General features: G+C 46.0%; 1 long non-coding RNA gene across 2 annotated transcripts; it reads left to right on the top strand.

Annotated features, from left to right (window-relative positions):
• The first annotated feature begins 2,024 nt into the window (after positions 1 to 2,024).
• LOC122205512 lies at positions 2,025 to 18,811 on the top strand. 2 transcript variants are annotated; one of them, XR_006196108.1, is made up of 4 exons: positions 2,025 to 2,103; positions 6,820 to 7,363; positions 7,965 to 8,072; positions 18,771 to 18,811. It is a non-coding gene; the product is annotated as an uncharacterized LOC122205512 (long non-coding RNA). The 2 variants fall into 2 exon arrangements; XR_006196107.1 differs by lacking the exon at positions 2,025 to 2,103 and adding an exon at positions 2,252 to 2,570.
• Positions 18,812 to 19,647: the final 836 nt, after the last annotated feature.

Raw genomic sequence — 19,647 nt, 5'->3', positions numbered from 1 at the left:
TATAAATACCAAGAAAATTAATTAATTAATTAATTAATTAATTGATATGGAATGAGATGCTGGATTTTGTTTTGGAATGCGGTATTTAACTTTAATAAGAATGTTTTAATTTTGACTCGGGGGATGTAAACATACATTACTAATATAATTAAAAATTTAATTATAAAACATAGCTCAGGACCTGAAGGGTCTTACCTTCTATTTGTGGGGAATACAGTATATTGTGAGAGCTCTAGGATTTCTCTGCACAACATATTTTTCAGTTCCTCCATGTACTAGCTGACTAGCTACAGGAAAAAAGGAGAGGGAGGAATGTAAAATGGCTCTTGTGTTTCTTGATTGGGTTTCTTGATTGGTGTTCAGGTGCTACTGAGACTGAGACTGGGGAAGGGAAGGTTAGCGATAAAGGAAGACTACAGGTTAAGTTTGGAAGATCTTACACTGAGGACGTATTAGCAAGCAGGTGGTTTCGTTGCCTTGAAACTCAGAGGTATTGAGGAGGGCACCTGTTGGGATGAGCACTGGGTGTTGTATGGAAACCAATTTGACAATAAATTTCATATTAAAAAAGAAAAAGAATCTCAGAGGAGAATCCAGCGCTGAAACACGTAAACACCTGAGTGGATAATTCATCTAGGCGCATGGAGAAAGAGGAAAAGCATTTGTTCCTGGGAACAGAATCCTGGGTTAATCAGACATTTAGGAAAAGCTTTCTTCTGTTTGGAACAGGACGGTTTATAATCAAGTACAATTATGACCAAACGTACTAAACAAAATATTAAAATTCAAATAATTCAGACTCCACCCAAATGTCAACAAAAAGTGAATATACTACTCTACTATATATTAGATTATCATAAAAATGTTATGAAAGCATATAATAGTACAAAAATGTCTATGATACTGTTTTTCCTTTAAGTTCACATTACCTAAGAAATGTTGAAAGTAGGCATAGCATGCATCCTCTAAGAAGATGCATGAAAAAGCTAATGGTAATTGTCTTGAAGGTGGGACTCTATGAGGATTCTCCTCTAATTTTCCACATATTTCAAATACACTAATAGTGCACTTTCTAGTAGTGGAAATAGTCACAAATACGATTCTCTTCCACCTCCTACTACGATAAACATGGTGACGCTTCTTAACACAGAACCGGACACAGAGTGGCATAAATATATCAATACCTGCAATTTAAGGCAATTACGTGAGAGTTTCTGCCTAATAAAAAACATGTAATCCGCCTGCTGGAGAGACTCACCTCCTGCTATCCGGGATCCTGAAAGGTGGGACAAATGGTTCTGCCTCTTCCTCTCCGTCCAGAAGGCCTCAATTGGCTTATACCTGGGGTTCCCCCTGAACCATTCCTACTAGACTCACAGCTAGATCCAAAGAGCAATTAAAGCTCTTGTGGCTCCTTGAAAACAACTGGCAGACTGTGAGCATCCTACCAGTTACCGGTTTCGCAGGGAATCAGAAATAAGGATTCCTAATTTAAGGTACGAACTTGCATCTCGAAGCCTCACTCTCCTGACCGGTGCAGGCATTTCCAAGGCACTGGCGTCTAGGGGCTGCAAGGCCCACGTGGTCACCATCTGCACCCCCAACCCGTGCAGTAACATCGGCGCTTAACACTACTCAAAACTTCATTTGATCATTCCAGGCCTCAGGACCACCCCTATGAGATATTTTATCTCTGCACCTAGAGATGACGTCTGAGAAAGGCTTCTTGGGCAAGACCAGGCAGCTGGTGTAAAGTGACGTCTTAACATCAGCCGATATCGCCGCTACAGTCCACACTAGGTTCACCCGCGCAAGCCCCATCCAGTGACCTCGGCAAAGGGGGCCCCGCGGCCCAGGCGCAGCCCCACCCCCGGGCGTCAGCACGTTTTCCCAGGCAGCAGCCTCCTGTGGGAGGGAGTCAGGGGTTGCGCGGCCTGAAGGAGCAACCGCCGGGATGGAAATGGCAGACTTTGGGAAGGATCCCTCTGTCAGCGCAGGAGACGAGGTCAACCAGCATCCAGAAACCTTCGTCGAAATCTATCTTGGAGGCAAACAAAACTCTCCTCTTCCAGAAGTGATGGACACAGATTCCAGAAGTCTGAGGTGAGAGGGCTAACCGTTAGACTGCCCAACATGGCCGCCATCGCCAGGGCAAACACCACAACCTCTCGGGGCCGCCCCTGGGGGTGGCTCCCGGGACCGTTCGCCCCTGATATGGCTAGCCCTGAACGTCGCCACGCCTCTGTGCGTGTCCCCAGCAGGACATGGCCCCGCCCTTGGTGCCGCTCCCTTTGGGCGCGGAGCCGCCCCTGCGTGTGACTCCCTGGGCCCTACTCGCCCCGCTGCGTGGCTCTCCTGGACGTCGCCACGCCTCTGCGCCTGACCTTAAGGGGCTGTGGCCCCGCTCTGGGTGCAGCTCGATTTGGGGGCGGAGCCGCCCCGGAGTGTGACTGGCCTCTGCACGTGGCCCAAGGCCAGACCGACCTCCCCTGGGAAAAGCCTCCCTTTGCTCCTACTTCCCGCCAGAGGTTTTCGAGCTCCGTTGCGTCTGCCAGCCAGACTGTGGTGAGGTACGCATGGTTCGGTCCTCTAGAAAAGCAGATGACTAAGCCAAACATTCCAGCACAGTGGGAAAAGTGTTCTAAATTGGGAAGCGGGGACAGATCCCCGGGGAACCCTTCACAGTATAATAGGAGGGAAAGAGGAAAGAAGGGATGGGGATTCACATTTTGGTTTTGTTACTCTTTGATATCTGCTAGCGATGAAAAGATCCGGTGACTTCTCATTTCCCGGTGGTGATCCAGCACCCATGCTGGACGAGTGGGGATTGTGGAGAAATTGTAGGCGAGTGAAACCGTTCTGAGCGCTTAGGCAAGAGAATTGACTGAGGAACCGTCCTAGAAGCTCCACGAAGACAGGGAGCTTTGTTTCCTTCCCTGTGCGCCCCCAATGCTTAGAAGAAAGCCCAGTACACAGTAAACACCGAGGGAAGGAATGGATTGTCTTCAGGCAGTGTTGGAGCCGACCACTGGTATGGAACATTTATGGTGGCATCAGTTACTTTCTTGTGTGGTTTTATCCAAGAGGGGTCAGCCCCTTATCGGAAGACGGGTCTAAAAAGGACAGAACTGACTTTGGCAAGGGTGACAGATGAAAGGCAAGTGGGGAAAGCTGTTGAGAGTAGAGCTCTTTAGGTTTGGGATTAACGAAGTTTTCCTTGGAGAGGGAAGAAATGAAGAAAAGCGCTGTCAGAGGCCCAGGGAGACATATAAAGTGGCTTGTGGTTCCTGCTGAATAGGTTGAAGAATTGGCATACTGAGGGCATAAACTGAAAGAAGAAAACCGGGTGGAATGTCAGACTGCCTTTTCAGGAGGCAGAAGTGTTCCCGGTGATAAGTTCTGGGCTACGGCCACAACTAGACTGGAATGCAGGTAAAGGGCTCTAGGATGAGAAGGGGTAGACAGTGAGAGGACGGATTATGGGATGGTCTGTCCACATGGACGTTGGGGCCTCTGACTGATTGCTACCACCTCAAGTTCCTGTCCTGGGCCCCATCCCACTTCTGGCCTGTCCCAGGGTCTGTGCAGAATCAGCATTTCCTGCAACTCCCAAGCATTAGTCAGTGGCATAACTCCGGACAAGAAGGCAGAACTGGGGCAGTGAGAGAGAGGGATGTAGCCGATCTGGTTTTGTTTTGACACCCAGCCTTCACTCACCTTCTGGAAATAGTCCCTCTGTTGACCCCCAGGGAATTAACCCCATTCTCAGTCTCAGTCCATGTAAAGATGGAGTTGTCTTTCCCAGACGGTCTTATTTTAAGATGGGTGTATAACTCAAGGCTTGGCCAAAAGATGGTTTTGTGCTTTTTGGCAGCAGTGACTGGTCGGGGACGGCATGTGACCCAGCTGGAGACAGTAAGGCACAATGGGACTTTTGCAGGGACTATGAGAGAGACAACCCATTTTCAGCTCTACTTAGTGCTTGAAAAGTACACGTGAAGGTACAAAATGACAGACAGAAAGTCAGTCCGGAGTATAGTGCCAAGAAACGGATACAAACGGAACCTTGATGGCATCAACTGAGCCCCAACTTGAACCGTCCTGCCTGACGCCAGCCTTACTGCTAGATTTTCTCAGGTACCCGAGTCAACAGATTCTCTTTCTTAAGTCAGTCCCATTGTTTTTGCTGTCATTGACAGCCAAATAATTCCTCACAGTGCAAGGGCACTCTCCAGCCTAGCTCCCTCTTCCCATGCTAGCACTGTAAATATATATTACCTTCTCTGTCCTCCAGATTGCCCTTCTACAAGAGGGGATTAAGAAACCCACTGTGAAGGATCGTAAATATTAAATGGGAAAATACACATAAAAGCATGTTTTGCAAAATTGAAGTGCAATAAGCATTGCCTAATTTTTCGGAATTAAATTAAATCTTGTTCAAAGCCCCCATGTCAAAGGAAGGCATCCTATATTAGTCATGACTGTCAGTGGGGTTGGTGGGGGAGGATTTTGCTATCAAGCAAATATTCGCTATCAGGCAAGTAAGTATATACCAAAGAGCCTCTGTGATTAAGCCCACCATGGTTGCTACTGGGATGGTCATTGTCCAAGCTCATTTGGCCCATTGAAAGGCAGCTGGTTGTAGAGCCTCTATTCCGAGCGCGGGCAATGTGGTGTTTTGTGGCAGCTCCCAAATAATGGGGCTTGATGATTCATCGTCTCAGCAAACATCATTTCATCCTTTGAAAGAATTGTCTTGTCTCCTAGAGAACTGCCACACAGAACCCTCTACGTAAGGAACACATCTTTACATCATTATGATCAAGTCGCTGGACCACTGGTACCTTAAGCAACTCTCCTTTCACCCTAGCACTTCTGTCATCCCGTCTCTCCTCTCTCCTGAGGACACTTGGCCAGATTTTCATCTCACTTATAAGAGTCTTGAGAGGACTGTGCGATACGTGCCTCTCAACTTCTCTTTGGGGTCAGAAAACATGAAGGCCGTTTGTGACCCCTGAGAGGAGAAGCCCAGAGCTTCCTGTAAGACTAAAGGGGACGTTAACTTTTTATTTCTTTTGGAGTCACCTCTGACAGGGAATAGAGAGGAAGCATTCAATAGTTTGGTCAATTATCCTGCCTCAAATGAAGGTTACCCAAACTTGGAATGAATCCCTACAGAGGAAAATGACCCACTCTTGTCATTGCCAGCCCAGCCTCCACCCCAGGGGGAAGCACTGCTTCACTTAATTTTTATTTCATGTTCATTTATTTGTGAGAGAGAGAGAGAGAGAGAGAGACTGAGCCCAAGCGGGGAAGGGCAGAGAGAAAGGGAGACACAGAATCCTAAGCAGGCTCCAGGCTCTGAGCTGTCCACACAGAGCCCGACGGGGGGCTCAAACTCACAAGCCATGAGATCATGACCTGAGCTGAAGTCAGATGCTCAAGCAACTCAACAGCCCGGGTGCCCCCACTGATACACTTCTTTAATAATCGGTTCTTTCCCTGCTCCCCGACCCCACCTATGAAGGAAGGAATAGATCTTGAGTCGCCTGGGAGAGAAGGAGGCAGCCTCCACAAGTCTCTGAACCTGCCACTTCGCCTGCCTAATGAAGACCGTATGTGCCCTTGGGAGACAGGAAAATACCCTGATTTAGTCTCTGATGCAGGGCCAATGGAAGTCCTAGGGGAAAAGCCTCAAGAGAAGAGCCCCTTCTTGAGGCCTGAGCTCCTTCACTGCGACTGCTGATTGGGACACAGTTCTCAATGTTAATCCCTCTGAAGGCTGCCTCTATGAACTTGATTGCCTTAGGCGGCACCTGACAGCAGAAAAGTTCCCAGTGCCTGAAGCTGGAATCTGGGGTCCCCATGGCCAATCTGTATCAATGTACCAATAAATTCATGCATTTTGACAACCCTGACATTAGGTTTGGAGTTAGATTTAAGGTTGTAAAAATTCAGGTAGCCCATTCCCACTGCATTATAAGTCAGTGAAAATTCTTGAGGCACAACACTATATCATGTAAATGATACTCCCCCGGCTTCTCATAACACAGCGATACTTGAGAGTAGGCACAAAGCACATCTTTTTCTGGAAAAATTGATCATCTGTCCAGTCATTTTTCAGCAAATACAATTTCTTGCTTTTTATGACAGTACTGCTTTCCTATAGGAACAAGAATCTGAAGAAGGGGCAATAGTAATCCTAGAAGCCGAAGAAAAGTATAAGATCATTCATGGATGGTACTACCATATCATTTAGACAGATGACGTCCTGGATGTTCTGAGTATGCAAATTCTGTCTCGTTAACTCATTCAATATTTTCTCAGAATGGAGGCAATGGACACTAGGTGTGACTTGTCATGTGACCCCAGGCCATTAATTCAACCCCTTTAAACCACGACATCTCCCTTGGTTAGAAGTCCTCAAGCCATAGGTACATGGAAGATATCCCAAGATGGGAGTTACATCCCAAGATGTTCTAAGATCCCAGTGCTAGCTTTCCCATCAATTGGGCGACTCATTCTCTCTGATGTGCTAGGCTGAAGAATCAAATTTGAACTCAGAGATATGCTATACTAAATATATTAATAATAGGAATTGAGTCTTGCAGCCTGCAGGGTTTGCTTCCTCTCTTGGTTTGTCTATATCTACAGAAGCTGAAGGTTACTTCCTTAGCCCTAAGGCCTGGGAGCTAGGGCAAAGTGGAGAAAGTGGTAGAGATAGGATGAGCCATACTGCACCTAAGCTTTCTTCCCCTCTTAATTCTGAATGCTGGGGAGTCAGGTGCTTGCAAGTGTTCATTTTACTTTACCTTTCAGGATGACCCCACACCAACTTTCCCTCTGTATCACCTGTTTTTCCTTCTTTGGATGCTCCAATCTGTTGGATGTTTTGTTACCAGCTGCCATTCCACATAGCCATTAAACAGCTTTGACCTTGAGGACATGGATATGGATGAGGAGAAGGATCCAGTTGGCACCTTTGGCCCCTTTTGCTTCAGTGGACTGAGTAGGGTGTCCAAGAAGGAACCCTTGCCTTAGGAAGACTCCTAAGATTCCAATGATTCCCCACCTCCTGAAGTTTACAATTGTGGGTAATTACCCCTCCCCTTGAGCACTGGTTGACCTTAGTGATTTGTCTCCAACAGAATAAAGGAAAGGTAATGGGATGCCACTTCCATTATTAGTTTATAAAAGATTATAAATCTGTCTTGTTTGCAAACTCTCTCCTGGCTTTGATGAAGGAAGTTGCTGTGTCAGAGAAACCCACGTGACCAGGAACCAGCGAACTCCCACCCAGGGCCAACAGGGTATTGAGGACCTCAGGCCAACAGGCTTTGAGGCATGCATCTTGCCAACAACTGTAAGTGAATACAGAAGTGGGTCCTTCCCCAGTCACCCCTTCACATGAGAACCTAGCCTCAGCTGACACCTTAATGACAGCCTTTCGAGAGACCCTGAAGCAGAAAATCCAGATAGGCCTAGCCTGAGATTCTGACCCACAAAAATTGTCAGATGATAAATATGTATTTTTAAGCCACTAAATTTTGGGATATCCATTACACAGCAATTCATAACTAATGCACCTCTAAATTACTGTCACTTTGGTGTAAAATGTAGCATGTCTGGGAAAGCAGGCACCATATAGGAGCACAGCTTCCCTGACAACATCCTGGAGGTGCTGTCTTCACACTCAAAGACGATCTTGAGTTCTCTTAGGCCAAAATGGTATCCCTGTGCTCTCATAAGCCCTGAGTAGTCTCCGGGAGGTGACGCCTACATGCCATAGTACCTCATCGCACCCTACAGCCGTATATATGTCAGGATAGTTTGGGAGCAGATGAACAAACAGGTGGAGCCAAGGTGTAGACTTTAAGGGGTTTTCTCACTTGGTGAAGGCCTGAACGTTTTCAGAGTAAGCCTTTTGTACTTTTTATGAAAACAATTCTATGTTTTAAATACAGGACACCTGAGCAGGATCAAATAAAGGGCCACAGGATAAAACTGAGAAGTCCACTGTCAAGCTTCTTACAAGGGACCAGTATGGATGTAGAAGCCCAAAGAGGAAATCGGTAAGAGCTGAACTCACTTCTTCCTTTCCCAAAGCACAAGTCCCTCCCTCCTATACGCCACCACCCCACAATCCCAGTGCACTACACAGAAACACCCCCACTCTCTATTACAACAAACGTTTATTGAGGAGGATTAATATTCTTGGTTGTGCTGAAGAAAGATTGTTCTGATCAGAGGATATGTTATCGTGAAAACTGTGAGGCTTTCTCAACAAGGACTAAACGATTTCTTTAGGGAAATTTCTTCTCCCTCAAAGTGCTGGAGAAGCATTTTCTGCTTGAATAGAAGAGTCAAATGTCTGAACAGAGTACTTTCATCAGCGGTGAGGGGGATGCAAGGACCTGGCATACTTGATGCACACAGGTGGGGCCTAGGTGATGCACGGGCTCCCTGGAGGACAGAGAAGAAGCGAGTTGGCTTGGAGTTAATAGCTGCTTCTTGAAGGCCCCAACTTTCTGGGGAATTCCGGTCCTGTGTCTGTTCTGCCTGACACTTGTAAGACACTTCTGTTCGCAGAGACGGCTTCTTGGCTACAGAACTCGATCCTGGCCCGTTTGCCGTGTGGTGTGTCAGAGAAAGCCTGATAGTTGGAGGGATGCCTCTTGTCAGGCCCTGCCTGGGCCTGGAGTTCTTCCTTCTGCTGGCTTAACTCTGAGGCCTCAGATTCATACCTACCTGCCACCTTCACGCCTAGGATCTTCCCAGTGGCAGTCATGAACTCATGAGCTTCAGGAGGCCCAGCACTCACAAGAGCAGTCAGTCACACTTTCAACTGGGTCTCGGTGCTGGCAACTTTCCTGCTTTGTGATTTTTTTCATGGCCTTGATCCACTTGATACATCGCCTCATCTTTTTTCTGAAGTAATTCTCGGGATGAAACTGTTCATTCTGTGACAGAGGTGAGGAAGCACTCTCTAATTTTCTGTCGTCAACACGGTGGCTCTTCTTTCTGGCTACTGATGTCCCTACCCCTGAATCCTCCCTTCTACATTTTCCTGCTTTGGAACCCTGAGGTTTCACTTTCTCTGCACTTTTTCTTTGTGGAAAATTCTTAGGCTGGCACTTACCTAAGACCAGCTTAGAGGGCCAGGACTCCTGCTGCTGCTCCGTGCTGTGTTGTCCTCCAAGTGGACATGCGGCACCTGGGACGCTCCCATATCCCCACTACAGTCACTCTGGGACTGAGTCAGTGAGGCCTTGGACGTCAAGCTGTCGGAAGTAAGGGGCATGCCAGTGGCATCCATGCTTGAGCTTGATTGTGGTCCTCCCTCTACAGTTTCAACTTTAACTCACTAAGGAGCTGTCTTTTAAGGTCTGATAGTTTAGAATCTTGGGGAGCCAGTGTTTTTGGTGAGGACTGTTCAGTGGTCGGCACAGCTTCTACCTTACTCAAATTGACATTTGTCATTTTGGAGCTTTCCAACTCACTGGTTGTCAAGACTTCACAAGATTGGGATTGAAGAGTACACAGCTCCTCGGTGTTGAATACGCCCCTGGACAAGTTGTGCTTTGCAACATGGTCTAAATTCTTCTGCACCATCACTCTGCCCTGAGCCATTTCAGTTCCATCGCCAGGACTCACATTCTCATCCTTTGGCTCATGTCCAGCTTCAGCTTGCTTTGGGGGTACCTCTGGGCCACATCCGCTGTCTAGTACAGCCGCCCTCGGTCTCACTTGAGCTATGATGCTGTGTGTAAGGGACTGGAAAGTCTGACTTCCATACGCAGCTGTCTGGATACCCTGTGCAAACTCATGGTTGGTGTCAGAGAGTGATGCTTTCAGGGCCCTCTGTCCTTCATTGCCCATAGGTGACATGGCAGGGAGAGAATGATCCAGGGTGGGGACTGAATTTGGTGTTCTCCTCCTGTTGCCATGAAAAGTTTTAGAGCTTCTCTCACGGGGGTTAGAAAACTCAGCTTTGGAATCCACCAGAGAAATATGCATGGCTGAGGAGGGAATGTCTAATTGGGGAAGAGGCCATGTTGTGGCTTCTCTCAACATACAGAATTTTATGGATTCAAGAACCCTGAGCAGTAGACCCCACCTCTGACTCATCCGAAATCTTACAATATGGACCTCTAGCAGCCGTCGGGTATCGGGATCGAGAAAGGAAGGCTCCAGAATGGTAATCTGGCAGCAAACCCTACCCACCATTGTCTTTTTTGATTTGTGCTTTCCATTTTAGTCTGGGAACTCCCACACAAAGGCAGTGCATTGTCATCAGCCAGCCATGAACAACACACACCTGTAGGAATCCTACCCGCAGTAATCTACCAAAATTTCTTGTTCAAATGTAGTGTAAGGTCATATTTCATTTGGTTCTGGTCTGTGTCCCTCCTTGAGACGTTTAGCAATTCATTCCCTGAGTGATTCCTTGAATGACACACACAGTTACTTTTGCCTCCAAAGAAGCCCTAAGACCCTTTGCTAGGTAACATTCTGAGACCCTTTGTGGGCTGCCTTCTGGGCTCTTCTCTATATTTACCCAAGATCCTCATCATGTTCATCCTTAGCTGGAACTCTGTGGGACCCTCTCATGGAAACTTCCTGGGAAACTCGATTCAGTCTCTGCTAGATCCCTTGGCTACTGTGGCCCTGGAGCTCAGAGAATTTTGAGCAAACATGTCTGCTTTTTTGCTGAGACATTTCTGTTCATGTACACTGAGACTCCATCAGTGCTAGAGACTCTAGATTTCTACAGACATGCAGGCACCAGCATGGGATTACCTTCCTTGGACCGTGAAACTCCAGTTTCTCCTGGGGTTCACAGGTAATATGGAAATGGCCAGGAATGATGGAGCCTGGTATACTGGCATGGATTGACCGGCTAACCAATGGAAAGTTGGGGGCTTGAGGACAAATGGCTTCAGGAGATCTTGGGAACCCGGGGACTAAACCCCACAAACTTTCCTGGTGCTTCTTCAACACGTGCCATGGCACATGCTAGTTTTCAGTCAAGATAGGAGAGTCTGACTCATTCTTGGATCCTTGGAAAAACACTCCACAGTCCCTATTCTGGGGTGAAGAAGACTATGGTATGATTGGTAGGCGATGTTGAAGGTGGGCCTGGGGGTTCACCTGAGTGAAAGGTAGCGGCTGGGATTGGGACAAGTTTTGAGGCCAGGGTCGGGAATATAAACCGGGGAGAGGAAGGCGATGGGAATGAGGGTGGAGTAGAACTTCTTGATCCTGCATTTTGACTGCGGAAGCATTACGGCATCCATTGAATAAGACAAAGTGAGACCCTAGTGGGGAAGTACTAGTAGAAACCAGGAGAGTGGCTACTAAGGACTCACTATGCAAGGAGGGAAGACCCCAGACGAGCTGGCTATATTTCTGATACAAGTTTTCCCCCAAACACTTGAGATCGAGGAGCTCCTGACAAATGCGCAGGTGCTCTGGTTTGCCTTCAACATTCCAGCCAGTTTTGGGGGCTGTGGTGACCTGTACATCGAAGGGCTGCAGTGAATTCACTGAAGATGTCCTTTGGTATTCTGGCCATGTGTGTTTTGAAAATGGTCCCTCTTCTTTTTCTTTCTTCTCCAAAATCTGGAAAGGCATTCTCTTTTTCATTTGTCTCTCTAAGACTGCCTGTATGTTAAGGTCAAGGAAAGAAACTCCACTGGCCTCCTTGTGCCTGTTAGCAGGTTCTCCCCAGAGATGGGTATCTGGTAGATGGAAGTAATCTCGCTCTTGCTGAAAATTAGAGTGTGATAATGCGGGGGGGGGGGGGGGGGGGGGGGGGGGGGGATGTTCTGTGCATGAGCCTGCCAACAGGAGAATCCGGAAATTGACGAGCTTAAATGACCACTACCTCTGATTGTTGGGGTACAAGTGGACCATCCACCAGGGCTATCTGGAGATGAGTTCTCTGGAACAGGCTTCAAGGAGATTGAAATCGATTTAGATTGAGTCACAGTTAAAGTGCAGTCTGGTGGTGGTGAAACAGACAGGGCTGGTGTGCACGATGATGAGCAAATGAATCAGTGGGATTCTTTGTCTGGGACAGACGTGGTAAGAGGTTGATGTCTTGGAAATAGGTGGGGTCAAGAGAAAAGATGGTATTCAGAGGTAAAGTGGACTCGGCTTGGGCAATAGGATCCCCTTTCTGAACGTCATGTAGTAGGAGAGGGGTAAAGACAGTGGGTTGGGGTGTAGAATGGCCCATGGGAATCTGGAACTCAAAGGAGGAAAAGACTCTGGTGGCAGAGAGTGACCTGGTCATGAGGATAAGAAAACCTTAGGTGAGAAAAGGGAGGGGTGGTGGGGACGGCTCAGGCAAAAGGGCTGGTTTTAGGTCTCCTGGAGGGACTGCTGTGAAGGCAGGGGATGGACAGAATGATGAGTCTGTCACAGGGGCTGTGGCAGCCAAGGGGATCACAGAGAGAGTAGCATCTTCCAGGACCTCCAGGAACAGCAGCCAATTGACCTCAGCAGTTGTACTATTACACACCTCACAGAAGGGGTCTGGACATAACAGTTGACGAAAGTGCATGGTATCATGATGCCGGCACAGGGGGCTGCAGGAGACAGGAGGTACAAAGCTGCAGCCACGGCCAAAACAAACATAGGTGGCTCTGGCAGTTCTGGCAAAAGTAGTGCCACCCCCATCCCGAAGGCTCTCCCATTCTGACTCTGAGGATTTTCTATCCCATGTCAACCACAGGCTTCCCTGAAGCCCTAGAAATTCATAGACTCTGCTGAAAAAGGTGGGGCGGGGGTGTCAGGAAAGGAGGTAATGTTTAGTCACCTTTGCAGAAGAGAAATCACCTTTCTTATCTCCTCAACTTCATTCTGGCAAGTTCTCCAACCTGGGAAACCAGGAGATTGGTGAAGGTCGAAGCAAGAGATATTATGAGAGGCCGAACAGTGTCCTTTAAGAGATACCCTTGGTAGATTGGATTTGGAGAGCCCCAAGAATGAGGATATAAGATCACATAGTCAATGATAATAACAAGACTCACACAGGTGTGTTGTTATAGCGTTCACAAAGGACTTTCATATATACTATCCCACGTGATCTTGAAAAAAACTCTATGAGGGACATAGGTCAATGATTACTTTCAAGAGGAATCTGAATAGGAATGATGTCTCCAGTCTTTCACAAAGTCAGGAGACAGAAGTTCTGACTCTTGACAGTCACACGGCCACCTTGGGCAGCACCCGTTGACCAGGTCCATCACTGCTTTGTGCTCAGGGATGGGCAGAACAAGGAAAACTGAGAAGGGTCTTAGCCCCTGACACCCAGCAAATCTGTCCATCCTTCCATGATCTCTTAGATGCCTTAACTTACCTTCCAACTCCACCTATTCACCATTTCATATATTTACCTCAGTGACATCATCATATTCCACCTGTTTCCCTGATATTACCTGAGACCCTTTTTACTGCTTGGTGATCTCCTTTGGGACCCCACATTGTCGCCGAAGGTTTGCTATGCCCAGAGATCTACATCCCCAACATCTACTCTGCCTTCAGCTGCAGTTTTCCCCAGTAGTGCATTTTTACTTTTATGAACTGAGAAATATACTGAGAGGCAGCCCTACCCCCCATATTTCCTCAAAAGAATCCACACTCACCAAAGAGCATAAGAGAGCAGAGTAGCCTCTACCAAAGAACAGAAAGCATGGCAAAGAGGGACACGGGGGCATGGCGCCCCATGGACCTGTGGCAAACAACTTAAAATCCTTTAGTAATTCTTTTATTTCCCCATACCCCTCTTAGGCTATTCATGCCCTAGAGGGTCTCTTCTACCCATACGGTGTCTCACCCTGAGGCTCCCTCTTCTCTCTGCCTAATGCCACCTCTCCCCTCAACATTTGTATTTTTTTTTATTTTTTAAACTTTATTTTGAGTGACAGAGGGCTTGTGAGCATGAGCGGGGGAGGGGTAGAGAAGAAGAGAGAGAATCCCAAGCAGCCTGCAGCCTGATGGGGGCCTCGATCTCATGAGCCACAAGAGCATGACCTGTGCTGAAATCAAGAGTCGGACCAACTGGTTGGCCTGAGCCACCCAGGCGCCCCTCCTCACAATTTTAATTATTCCTTTGTTACAGAGCAGTAATGTTGAATCACAGCCCACAGGACCAAACTCATCTTAATCTAGGAAGCGGGCTTCTCTTTAGCATAACGTCTCATGAGCACAATTGTAATTATATGTAACAATACCATTTGGAGTATTTTGAATCACACCTGTGGTTACTTCTTCCATGAAAAGTTTCATTAGTTTTTCCCAGCATAATTGTTAACGTTTCACCAAAATACCTATTGACATCTCCATCCATTTTTTAACAATAATGTCATTCTTGTTGATCGTGTATATGTATTCATCTCCACATGCTAGCTAGTCATTTAATAGTTGTACCCCTTACAACTAGCTTCATTGTTTATATTACAGACTGTTGAAATTAAGCCCTGTATCATCTCCTGATTTGACTTGCCTGCATTCCATCTCTGATGAATCAGTCTTGGCCACAGACACCCAATTCTTTCCCTCTGATATGAGGAGGGTTTATCAGTAATGGTAACTCCTTCCTTTACCTCTCTTCTCCTGCACCCACAACTTCACCATTGTCTCTACCCAGAAGGAAGGTGCACTTCAAGCTCAGCCCACCTGGGGCACATACCTTCCCTTGACTGCAGGAGGTTTCTCTGTTAAGGAAAATCCCTGCACATATCTTTGCATCACTAGTATTGCTTTTTAATAGAAAGTGTGGTCCTGACGGTCCCTAAGGCTCCCAGGACTCACTCACAACTATAACAATATCCTTTAACATCCGGCGAGATCAGTTCCACCGAAAAAAAAGTTTCTAGGTGAGGAGGGGTTATAAATATGGCACATCGGATATAGTATTCAAAAATGGGCCCTTATTATAAAAAAGCCTAAGAAACTGACCCAGATTAAAGGAAACTAGAGAGACACAGCAACTATGTGTAGTATGTGATTCTAGACCGAATCCTGTAAAGGAAGTTTAAGAAAAACTACACAAAGGACGTTACTTGATTTAAATCCACAAATTTGGGGGCACCAGGATGGCTGCTCAGTGGGTTAAGCATCTGACTCTTGATTTAGGCTCAGGTCATCATCTCACAGTTTCTGGGATCAAGTACCCCCTGGGGCTCTGCGCGGATGTCTCAGGTCCTACTTCGGATCCTCTCTCTCCTGCTCTCTATGCCCCTCCCCTGCCACATGCACATGCACTCTCTCTTCAAAATAAACTTAAAAACATAAAGTGACAAAAATGGAATATGAATGCGAAATTAAAAACTTTATGTCAATGTTAAACTCTTATCACTGCGATAACTCTGCTGTAAGAGAAACTCTTCTTAAGAAATACACAATGAAGGGGCGCCTGGGTGGCTCAGTTGTCTAATCGTCCAACTTCATCTCAGGTCGTGAACTCGCGGGCAGTGAATTCGAGTCCCATGTCGGGCTCTGTGCTGACAGCTCAGAGCCTGGAACCTGCTTTGTATTCTGTGTCTCCCTCTCTCCCTGCTCTTCCCCTACTTGCACGCTCTCTCTCTCTCAGAACTAAATAAACGTTAAAATTAAAAAAAAAAAAAAAAAAGAATTACACAGTGAAACATTCACGGCGAAAGTACATGATGCATGAAATATATTCTCAAACATTTAAGAACATATGTATGTTTTTCATACATGCATCTGTGTGTTCGTGTGGAGAGAGAAGGGAAAGGAGGAAAGCAGACAGAAATTGTAAATAGTTCAAACTGTTAGTAGGTAAATCTGGGTGAAGGGTATATGGCTCTACCATCTATCCGACTTCTCCACAATTTATTTTCAAATATATATACTTTAAAAATGAATTTAACCCAACCTTTGAGATTTCTGGCTTTGATTCCAGGAGCTGCTGCCGCCACCATACCCAGACCCCAGAAGTGCGCAATGCCAACTTTAAAACAGTTGTCTCGAGCTCTGTCCCAGACGAGAACCCTGGGATGGTCTGCACATATGAAGCATGCTAACATTTCACCAAGGTTTTAACAAAATACTGGCAAAGAACAACCCCATTCAAAACCAAAAAAAGAAACAATATTTTAGAAATTATACACAATATAAAACAAACAAAAAGAACAAAACGTCATCATGTATACTACATGCAACCCCTAACGTCTTTTTTATCTAGTGCTTCCAGGTTATTGTCTTCTGGGTTCTGCGGTGTGAATTGGTTTGCTAGCACCTCATTTGCTCTGCTAGTCAGTTACTGCTCCTCCACCAGATTCCCATCTTCCAAAAATGTGTTGACATCTTTTTCCTTACCCGCTCCCCTTTTTTGTCATCCGTAAGTACTTCTTTTCCACAGCTTTATTGAAATATATTTCACATACCATATAATTCACCCATTTGACGTGGATAAGTCCATGATTTTCAGTATATGCACAGACATGTGCATCACAATTCTAAAACATTTCCATGACTTCAGAGAAAACCACCTGCAACCTTTTGCCTATCATTCCCCTGTCCCCTCAGCCCCCCTCCACCCCACCTCCAGGCCCCAGCTCTAGGCTGAATCTACTTTCTGTCTCCCGATTTCCCTATTCTGGACATTTCATGTGAATGGAATCATGTGTGGTCATTTCTGACTGGCTTCTTTCACTGAACATGTTTTCAAGGTTCATCCATGTTGTGGCACGTATTGGTCTTTTTATTGCCAAAAAATACATCGTGTGGGTATGTCCTGTTTTATTTACCCATTTATCAGTTGATGCATGTTTGTGTTGTTTCCATCTGGTGACGTTATGAATAATATAGCTGTGAACATTTGTATACAAGTTTTTGTGTAGACCTCTGTTTTCAGTGCTCTCGAGTAGACACCTAGGCGTCATGTGCTGGGTTATATGATAACTGGATGTTTAACATTTTGAGCAACTGCCAGACTGTTTTCCAAAACAGCTGCAATAGTTTCCATTCCCACCAGCATCATATGGGGTTCTAAATTCTCCACAGTCCCACCAACACTTGGATTATCTTTTTGATTCTAGCCATCCTTGTGGGTGTGAAGTGCTGTGAAATACTGGTTTTGATTTGCATTTCCCTGATGGCTAATGGCATCGAGCAGTTTTTCATCTAATCTTTTACTTTTAATGGCCTTGGGGGAAAGACAGGAGTGTTTGATCTACTGTGTTTAACTTGAAACTCAATAGTTCGTTTTAAAAGTGGCGGGAAAAGTTTTTCTTCTAAATATTTGAAAACACATAGAGCAGTGTTGAGTCTTTATCAACATGTATAGTGTTCTTCTATACTTTTTGCATGTTATACTTACTGTGTGATGAAGGGACAGTGAGATCGTGCCCTGAATTTGCTCTGTAAGATTACTTCTCATGTGGAGGTGAGGAATTCACTCAAAGGGCTCCTCAGGGTTGACTGCAAGGCAGAGCAGAAGTGATTGCCAAAGTACCTATAAGCTCAGTGCTTTTTTGTCACCAATGCTGCGTACATCTATTGTGAATAAGTATGTTCCACAGGTGATAAATATCAAAGAAATGTGAGCGCTTTGGCATGGGCACATAGCATATGTCTTAGAGATGGATGGCAAGATGTTTATGTTTGTTTATTTTGAGAGACAGAGAGAGACAGAGAGAGAGAGCACCAGGGGGGGAGAGCAGAGAGGGAGGAGGAGGAGCAGAGAGAATCCCAAGCAGGCTCCACACCAGCAACACAGAGCGTGATGTGAGGCTGGAACTCGTGAACCTGAGATTACCTGATCCTAAACCAAGAGTCAGATGCTTAACCGACTGAGGAGCCCCTAGATGGGAAGATCTTACAATGGGCTTTTGCACTTTAATCGTAATCACACCTGCCAGATGATAATAGTGCAACTTGGGTGAGGGGCGTGTGGGAAGTTCTATTGTTCTAGCTGCTCTTGTGCATGTTTAAACATTTCTGTAGTAAAAAAGCTGAAAAAAGTAAAAGAGGGAAAGGAGCAGTAGGAGACCTGGCAAGGGAGGCTCAGTCCCATCAAGACTAGAATACAGGGATCTCTCAATAAAGAGTATTTCCTTTGACACTGGGAAGGAAAGAAGAATGGGGAAATATTGTTGGAAGGTTTCACTGTGTTGTGTTCTGATGAAGAGCTCCCATCTCATGGCTTTCTAGCTCCTCTGTGAACTGTGGTCCAGCACATCTGCAGGGAAGATGAAGAGGGCCTAAGTTGAGGAAAGTGAAGGAAATTTAAAATAGATCTGAGTAGAATTGGCAAGAGAACAGATGAAGGAAATAGTGACCTCACTCCAATTCTTTTGTTTACATGTAAGCCTGGGATAAGTATTTGTGAGATGAATGAATGATTTGCAAGTAGTGCTGGGACTGAATTTCTTGTGCCATCAATAGACTCAATTGTGATATTTCCAATAGTGATCAGTAACTTGGAGAAAGGTATTTCTAGAAAAAGCAGAGAGACGAGAATTTGCCAGACAAGAAGGACTGAAGGGGATTGGATGGGGCCCATTTGTACTGGAGGTTTTTATTTAAAAATTTTTAATGTTTATTTATTTCGAGAGAGACACGGGGAGAACACAAGTGGGGGAGAGGCAGAGAAGGAGAGACAGAATCCCAAGCAGGTTCTGTGCAGAGCCTGTGCGAGATCATGACCTGAGCTAAGAGCAAGAGTCAGCCGCTAAAATGACTGAGCCACCCAGTCAACACTGTTTTTTTAATTTTTTTTAATGGTTATTTTTCAGGAAGAGAGGGAGAGACACAGAGTGTGAGCTGATGAAGGGGCAGAGAGAGAGACGGAGACACAGAATGCCAAGCAGGCTCCAGGCTCTGGGCTGTTAGCACCGAGCCCCACGTGGGGCTCAAACTCACGGACCACGAGATCATGACCTGAGCCGAAGCTGGACGCTTACCCGACTGAGCCACCCAGGTGCCCCTGGAGCTTTTTAAATGTTGGTTACCTGATAGATGATCAGGAAGACAAGGCCTTGGAATATAGACAACAAGTAGAAAAATGAATGATGTGGAGTTGGTACCAGGGGGGATATAAGCTGGAAGGATAGGAGGAGGAGGTAAAAGGACAGAATGTCAGACTATAATATTCCTGATGGCAGAAGTATTCCCAGTATTAAGATCTACAGGGTGTCAGTAACTGCACCGGATGGGCAGTAAAGGACTCTGAGATTATGTAGAAACTGGGACACTGGGTTATTGGCTGATCTATCCACATAGATGTTACAACCTCCAGTACTTTCTCTTCATGTTGCCTGCCCTGGACCCCATCTCACCTATTGTCTCTCTCGGGACCTCCACAGAATCAGACTCTGCATTCGTTGTGGGACCTTAATGTTCAGATACTGTAGGGTCAATGGCATGACCCTTGACAAGAAGGATACCACATTTGTATCTTCTTGTTCAAAGAGGGCATCAATGGTTTTTTAACACTGAACATTCACTAGTACACTCACTCCATTTTTGAGTTCCAGCCTCATGTGGCATCGCCTTCCCTCCAGAATCCTATTGTAAGCATGGGAGAGTCCTATTGTAAGGGTGGGTAGGTGTGCTGTCTTGGCCAAAAAAAAAAAAACCAAAACACAAAAAACAGCATTCCATGGAAAAGCC

This window comes from Panthera leo, chromosome D4 (assembly GCF_018350215.1).
Source record: "Panthera leo isolate Ple1 chromosome D4, P.leo_Ple1_pat1.1, whole genome shotgun sequence".
Taxonomy (NCBI): domain Eukaryota; kingdom Metazoa; phylum Chordata; class Mammalia; order Carnivora; family Felidae; genus Panthera; species Panthera leo.
This window is presented reverse-complemented; position numbering and strand designations above follow the sequence as displayed.